Source organism: Gopherus evgoodei, chromosome 2 (genome assembly GCF_007399415.2).
Source record: "Gopherus evgoodei ecotype Sinaloan lineage chromosome 2, rGopEvg1_v1.p, whole genome shotgun sequence".
Taxonomy (NCBI): Eukaryota; Metazoa; Chordata; order Testudines; family Testudinidae; genus Gopherus; species Gopherus evgoodei.
Genome location: NC_044323.1, coordinates 2,835,396 through 2,844,041, shown reverse-complemented (window position 1 = coordinate 2,844,041; position 8,646 = coordinate 2,835,396).

The following is an 8,646-nucleotide window of genomic DNA, read 5'->3' as shown; positions in this document are numbered from 1 at the left end:
CTCCACCAACAGCACAAGAAAAAGAACTCCACATGGACTCCTCCTGAGGGTCGAAATGACAGCCTGGACCTATACATTGAATGCTTCCGCCGGCGTGCACAGGCAGAAATCGTGGAACAACAACATTGCTTGCCTCACAACCTAAGCCATGCAGAACGCAATGCCATCCACAGCCTCAGAAACCACCCTGACATTATCATCAAAGAGGCTGATAAAGGAGGTGCCGTTGTCATCATGAACAGGTCTGACTATCAAAAGGAGGCAGCCAGACAACTCTCTAATACCAAATTCTACAGGCCACTTCCCTCAGATCCCACTGAGGAATACACTAAGAAACTGCACCATCTACTCAGGACACTCCCTACACTAACACCAGAAGAAATCAACATACCCCTAGAGCCCCGACCAGGGTTATTCTATCTACTACCCAAGATCCACAAACCCGGAAATCCTGGACGCCTCATCATCTCGGGCATTGGCACTCTCACTGAAGGACTGTCTGGATATATGGACTCTCTACTCAGACCCTATGCCACCAGCACTCCCAGCTATCTCCGCGACACCACTGATTTCCTGAGGAAACTACAATGCATTGGTGACCTCCCAGAAAACACCATCCTAGCCACCATGGATGTAGAGGCTCTCTACACAAACATCCCACACACAGATGGAATACAAGCTGTCAGGAACACCATCCCTGATGATGCCACAGCACAACTGGCTGCTGAGCTCTGTGCCTTTATACTTACACACAACTATTTCAAATTTGATGACAATATATATCTCCAGATCAGTGGCACTGCTATGGGCACCCGCATGGCCCCACAATATGCCAATATCTTCATGGCCGACCTGGAACAACGCTTCCTCAGCTCTCGTCCACTCACACCCTTTCTCTATCTACGCTACATTGATGACATCTTCATCATCTGGACCCATGGGAAGGAGACTCTGGAAAAATTCCACCATGATTTCAACAGCTTCCACCCCACCATCAACCTCAGCCTGGACCAATCTACACGGGAGGTCCACTTTCTTGACACCACGGTGCAAATAAGTGATGGTCACATTAACACCACCCTATATCGAAAACCCACCGACCGCTATGCCTACCTTCATGCCTCCAGCTTCCATCCCGGGCACATCACACGATCCATTGTCTACAGCCAAGCACTGAGGTACAACCGCATCTGCTCTAACCCCTCAGACAGAGACCAACACCTACAAAATCTCCACCAAGCATTCTCAAAACTACAATACCCGCATGAGGAAATAAGGAAACAGATCAACAGAGCCAGACGTGTACCCAGAAGCCTCCTACTGCGAGACAAACCCAAGAGAGAAACCAACAGGACTCCACTGGCCATCACATACAGCCCCCAGCTAAAACCCCTCCAACGCATCATCAAGGATCTACAACCCATCCTGGACAATGATCCCACACTTTCACAGGCCTTGGGTGGCAGGCCAATCCTTGCCCACAGACAACCTGCCAACCTGAAACATATTCTCACCAGTAACTGCACACCACACCATAATAACTCTAGCTCAGGAACCAATCCATGCAACAAACCTCGATGCCAACTCTGCCCACATATCTACACCAGCGACACCATCACAGGACCTAACCATATCAGCCACACCATCACTGGTTCATTCACTTGCACATCCACCAATGTAATATACGCCATCATATGCCAGCAATGCCCCTCTGCTATGTACATCGGCCAAACTGGACAGTCTCTATACAAAAAAGGATAAATGGACACAAATCAGACATTAGGAATGGCAATATACAAAAACCTGTAGGAGAGCACTTCAACCTCCCTGGCCACACTATAGCAGACCTTAAGGTGGCCATCCTGCAGCAAAAAAACTTCAGGACCAGACTTCAAAGAGAAACTGCTGAGCTTCAGTTCATCTGCAAATTTGACACCATCAGCTCAGGATTGAACAAAGACTGTGAATGGCTTGCCAATTACAGAACCAGTTTCTCCTCTCTTGGTTTTCACACCTCAACTGCTAGAACAGGGCCTCATCCTCCCTGATTGAACTGACCTCGTTATCTCTAGCTTGCTTGCTAGCACACATATATATACCTGCCCCTGGATATTTCCATTACATGCATCTGAGGAAGTGGGTATCCACCCACGAAAGCTCATGCTCCAAAACGTCTGTTAGTCTATAAGGTGCCACAGGATTCTTTGCTGCTTTTACAGATCCAGACTAACACGGCTACCCTCTGATACTATCTCTGGTCAGTGCCACCCCAGAGTTCAAAAGTTTATCTGCAGAGTTTTACCCCCCCAGCCTGGGTGGAAATGGGGGGGACACATATAGGGTGTTAAGCGGCACCTTTTGTGGGCCAGGGCTAACTGCTCCGCCTCTCTGTGGAGTTCTACTGCAGCCTTCACCACGACCCGCTCCACCTCACCAGCTGTGCCGCTCCTCCAGCCGACCCCTGAGCCACTCCAGCCGTTTTCGCAAACCGCTCCACTCCGCTCACTGTTCCATGGGCTGCTCCAACACGCTGCAAACTGCTCCGCTCTGCCAGCCGCTTAGCGATAGGTCTTCAGGCTCCCCCACTAGTTAACACAGCACTCAGTCATTTCAGCTCTTAGTGATTTCAGCTTGTAGTAGGGGAGCCCCAGTGCTGGTGCACCATTGGCCCAACGTGAATTCAGCTCAGCAGCCTCTAGATGAACTCTTAATGGAATCAAAATTAGCTCTACTCTTTAACATTGGAGAGAGGAGGATGTGCAATTGGTGTTCCAGGCTCTCCAAAGGGAGGCTATACTATCAGGTACACACGCCAGTCCCCAACCTCTCTCAATTCACTGGGTTTTGGAACCCGTGTCCCTTGCCTAGCAAGTACTACTTATTTGAGTTTGAGTCATCTCTGTCATAAAGCAGTCTCATAGTTCCTCATTCACATAATTAGGGTGACAACACTTTATTCCTCCTGCCCTAATAACAAAGAAACTGGGGATCCCAGAGCTGTCAAAACCATCCCAGGCAGTCGTGGGCTATGCTAGGTGGAGTGGGTGTGCCAATGCAAATACCTGAAATTCCTTTCCACTCTCCCCATAATTCACCACCAACTGTCAGGGTAGAGCTCATCCTGACTCTGCTTACACCTCTGTTTCCCCTCCTGCCCTTTGTCTTCTGTAGACTGTAAGCTCTTCGGGGCAGGGACTCTTACTATGCGTCTGTACATCACCTATCACCACGGGACACTGTTCTTGGTTGGGGCCTCTCAGGGCCCCAGAACAGAACAACATTGTGCTGCATCCAAAAGGCTTTACCCTAGCACTGCTATCACTGGGTGTTTTTCAGGCCATCCAGGGAGCACTGAGCCAAGCATTCTGGATGCTGCAGACTCCAGACTCTAGCGAGGGCCTGTCTCCCCTCACTGCCATCCCATTCCATACCTGTTATAAGAAACACAGCCACAAGAGGGCAGCCAAACCCTGGGCTGGAATGAATCCTCTGTGGTGTCCATGAGAGATGGGGATTACAGATTATCATACTATGAAATCAATCCTGCCAGCCCAGGGTTCTCTTCCTGCCTCTTGCTCCTTTCCCTGGGGGCAATGGGTGCTCTGCATTTCCATCTTCCAAGTGCTGAGTCCATGGCCCAGGCCAGTGTCCCTTCCATGTGGCCCGTTCATAGAATATCAGGGTTGGAAGTGATCTCAGGAGGTCACCTAGTCTAACCCCCTGCCATGGGTGGCAAGTTTGTAGAAATTTTGGTGGTGCCCAGAACCTGCCCCCCAACTCCGCCCCCACCTGCCTAAGGCTCTGGGAGGGGGTTTAGGGGAGGAGGTCTGGGGTGCAGATCCTGGGCTGGGGATTAGGGTGCAGGAGGGGTGAGGGGTGCGGTTCTGGGAGGGAGTTTGGGGGTGGGAAGGGGTGTATGGGAAGGAGAGGGAGTGCACCCTTTGGGAGGGAGTTTGGAGATAGGAGGGAGTGCAGGGGTGAGGGCTGAGGATGAGGGGTTCATGCTGCGGGGGGGCTCAGAACAGGGGCAGAGGATCAGGGTGCGGAAGGATGAGGGGTTCATGATGCAGGAGGGGGCTCAAGGCTGGGGAAGAGGATTAGGGTGCGGGGGGATGAGGGCTCTGGCTGGGGCAGAGGATAAGGGTGCAGGGGGATGAGGGCTCTGGCTGGGGATGAGGGGTTTGGGGGCATTGGATTCTGTCTTGCGTTTCCCCTCTGCTTATCATCTAGGAGTGCTACCTGAGGAAATCCTTGACTCTCTATTGCCAGCCCCAAGCGTTTCAAAACCATAGGTCAAGGTCCTGACAATCATGAAATGGACTTAGCAAATCATAAGGTTTTAAAGCTACTGTCCTTGCAGTTCTTTTATTAACCTTTTGATTTCTGAGCCTCAGGGCACCACGATTTCAAGCTTTTTTCTCCCACCCACAAGGGCTAGAAACCTGCTTTTATAGATTTAAAATGAAAAACCCAATTCTCACATCATCAGATGACTCCATGAGCTGGGTCTATAAGAAAAGCACCAGCTGTTATGACACTTGCAACAAGACTGCGAGAGTTGGCCAGTAACCGTGGGAGTAACCATCACCAGGATCCCTACCTTGTGATTGGAGCCTTTGGTAGGACTGGCACACCTCACATGAAGCTCCATCTCTTCCCAGCAGTCTCACATGTCACCCCTTTAGTCACAAGCTCAGAATTCAATTAAGGCCAAGGTTTTCAAAAGTGTCTAGCAATTAAAACAGGCCTGGCTTCCAGAAGGCAGCTGCTCAGCACTTGCAGAAAATCAGGCCCTGTTAAAGGATCTCAGATTTGGCATCTGAAAATGAAGGCACCAAAACGCCTAAATCTTTTGTCAAGTATCAGAGGGGTAGCCATGTTAGTCTGGATCTGTAAAAGCAGCAAAGACTCCTGTGGCACCTTATAGACTAACAGACCTTTTGGAGCATGAGCTTTCGTGGGTGAATACCCACTTCCTCAGATGCATGTAGTGGAAATATCCAGGGGCAGGTATATATATGTGTGCTAGCAAGCAAGCTAGAGATAACGAGGTCAGTTCAATCAGGGAGGATGAGGCCCTGTTCTAGCAGTTGAGGTGTGAAAACCAAGAGAGGAGAAACTGGTTCTGTAGTTGGCAAGCCATTCACAGTCTTTGTTCAATCCTGAGCTGATGGTGTCAAATTTGCAGATGAACTGAAGCTCAGCAGTTTCTCTTTGAAGTCTGGTCCTGAAGTTTTTTTGCTGCAGGATGGCCACCTTAAGGTCTGCTATAGTGTGGCCAGGGAGGTTGAAGTGCTCTCCTACAGGTTTTTGTATATTGCCATTCCTAATGTCTGATTTGTGTCCATTTATCCTTTTTTGCGTAGCGACTGTCCAGTTTGGCTGATGTACATAGCAGAGGGGCATTACTGGCATATGATGGCATATATTACATTGGTGGATGTGCAGGTGAATGAACCGGTGATGGTGTGGCTGATCTGGTTAGGTCCTGTGATGGTGTCGCTGGTGTAGATATGTGGGCAGAGTTGGCATCGAGGTTTGTTGCATGGATTGGTTCCTTAGCTAGAGTTATTATGGTGCGGTGTGCAGTTACTGGTGAGAATATGTTTCAGGTTGGCAGGTTGTCTGTGGGCAAGGACTGGCCTGCCACCCAAGGCCTGTGAATGTGTGGGATCATTGTCCAGGATGGGTTGTAGATCCTTGATGATGCGTTGGAGGGGTTTTAGCTGGGGGCTGTATGTGATGGCCAGTGGAGTTCTGTTGGTTTCTTTCTTTTGGGAACTCAAGCAGAGGAGGCCCTGTGAGAATGACCGTCTCTGGAAGGGAGAAATACTTCCAAGAGGGTATCTGAGGAGCCCCGTTTCAAAGCTTCATGGAAGTACAGTTTTGCAATCGTTTTCAACTCACAGGAAGCCTCCAGTGACAGTAATAATCATGGTGAATACATACTACATAACACTAATACAGAACACCCTAACTGAGGCCAGGGCCACATCGTGCCAAGAGCTGGACAGACATATCACAAAGGACAATTCCTGCCCCGAAGAGCAGGCCTCACACTCTAAGTAAAGAATTATGTCTGAACTAGAAACACTGGCTGTTAAACTGTGAGCTCATCTCTAGAATTGTGCAAATCACCAATTTGTCAGTTCAGCGGCTGAATCCCTTTTTTTCCTGAGTTTTCCCAAAGCAAATTTTTTAATAAAAAATTTGGTGAAATAAAAGAATCAGAAAAAAAGCACTGCAACCCCACATGCCTGGTCACTACGCCTGGAGAGGGCCACTGGACCCAGCCCCGTGGAAAAGAGCTGCAGGAGCTGCCAGTGCAGAGTGAGTCACAGATGCAAAAAAAAAAAAATTATTCCTGGACAAACAGGAAAGTGACACTATCCAGGACTTTCTTCGCCACCATGACAAACCTTGAGCCCGAACCGTCGTCAGTGGAGCTATTCCCGTGTGAACACTCAACAGTGACCACAAAGCGGGGATACCGTTATTTGGGTCTGGTAAGAGGTGAAATTTCCCTCTCCCCCAAGACACGCACACTCTCTTTCAGTGCGAGGATTCTAAAATGTTGGAGTCTGTTTATTATTGGGAGTGGGGTGGGCTAAATATCTAATTAGCAGCAATAATTAATTAATTATATGGGAAAGTCCACTGCCACCTCCACTTTGAAATCAAGCAATTCACTTATTTAGAGGTCATTATTAGCTGCCATTATTGTTACTACTTGTTTTCATAGAGTTATAGATTCCAAGGCCACAAGGGACAACGAGATCATCTAACCTGCCCTCCTGTATAACACATGCTTGAGAATTTCACCCCATTTCCCTCATATTGAGCCCAGTAACTTGTCTTTGACTAAAGCCTCGTCCAGGAAGGCATTCAGGCTGGATCTGAAGACATCAAGAGATGGAGAATCCACCCCTTCCCGTTGTTTGTTGGAAGAGATGAAGTGTTATCCCCATTTTACAGAGGGGAAACTGAGGCATGGAGCAACTAAGTGACATTCTCAAGGTCACACAAGGAGTCTGTACCAGAGATTAGAATTGAACCCAAGTCACCTGATCCACTGCCTTAACCACACACACCCCCCCACTCTCCCTCAAGTTTCCTTCAGTTTCTCTTTGCTGTAAAGACCTCACATTGCACTGACCAGAAGGACACTGCTCCTTCCCAGCGTCCCCCCTTTCGGTCAGGTATAAACGCTGGGTTTAGACAGAGAATGAATAAAGTTGCTTTTCCTTCCAGGACCCAGGAAAACATGGGTGCTTGGGGCAGCAGCAAGTATTCTGTGTGATCAGAGAAGCAGCCAGTTTCAGAGAACCAAGGTCCCCCTCCACCAAACGCTGTCTTGTCGGGGAAAAACAGCTCTTTACCTAGGAGAAGCCTTTTCCATTCACTGCACACATCCCTTCTACAACTTGCTTCACATTCCTCCTTCCATTTGTCTCTTGCTGGAAGAGGTTTTTAAAGGTCACAGGTAGTCCCAGGTCTCCATAATAATGACTTGAGGTCACCTCTTTCAGCTCATAGGAAAGAAGGCTTCAACCATTCTAAGACCAATGCACAAGCCTCCAAGAACTGTCAGGTCACAGACGCTGCGTCCTAATGCGATCCTGGGATGCATAAACAGAGGAATCTCGAGTAGTAGAGAGATTATTTTGTCTCTGTATTTGGCACTGGTATGACCTACGGCTGGAAACCTGTGTCAAATTCTGGGGTGCACAATTCAAGAAGGATGTTGATAAATTAGGAAGAGTTCAGAGAAGAGCCCCGAGAATGATTAGAGAGTTAGAAAACCTGCTTTATAGCAATAGGCTCAAGGAGTTTCGTCTATTTAGCTTAACAAAAAGGAAGTTAAAGGGTGACTTGATTCCAAGCTATAAGTACCTACACGGGGAACAAATATTTAACAACGGTCTGCTAGACTGAAGAGAAAGAGATGTAACATTATCCAGATGAAGTTAGACAAATTCAGACTGGAAGTAAGACGACAATTTTTCAGAGTGAGAGTAATTAACCATTGGAACAATTTACCAAGGGTCATGGTAGATTCTGCATCCCTGACCATTTTTAAATCAATGTAAGAACATAAGAACGGCCATACTGGGTCCATTTAGCCCAGTATCCTGTATTCCGACAGTGGCCAGTGCCAGGTGCTTCAGAGGGAATGAACAGAATATTTCAAGTGATTCATCCCCTGTCGTCCAGTCCCAGCTTCTGGCAGTTGGAGGCTTAGGGACACCTGGAACATAGAATTGTTTTCCTGACCATCATAGTTACTAGCCATCGATGGACCTATCCTCCATGAACTTATCTAATTCTTTTTGTAACCCAGTTATACTTCTAAGTATCTCCATGCATCTGAAGAAGTGGGGTTTTTAAAGATAAAAGCTGATGCCCAAATAAATCTGTTAGTCTTTCAGGTGCCACCAGACTCCTTGTTGTTTTTATAGTTATACTTTTGGCCTTCAGAACATCTCTTGGCAATGAGTTCCACAGGTTAACTGCACACTGTGTGAAGAAATACTTAGTTTTAAACCTGCTGCCTATTGATTACTGTGTTACGTGCAGGGGTAAATAACAATTCCTTATTCTCTTTCACCATCCCAAGACTGGATGTAATGCTAAGAGCTCTGCTGT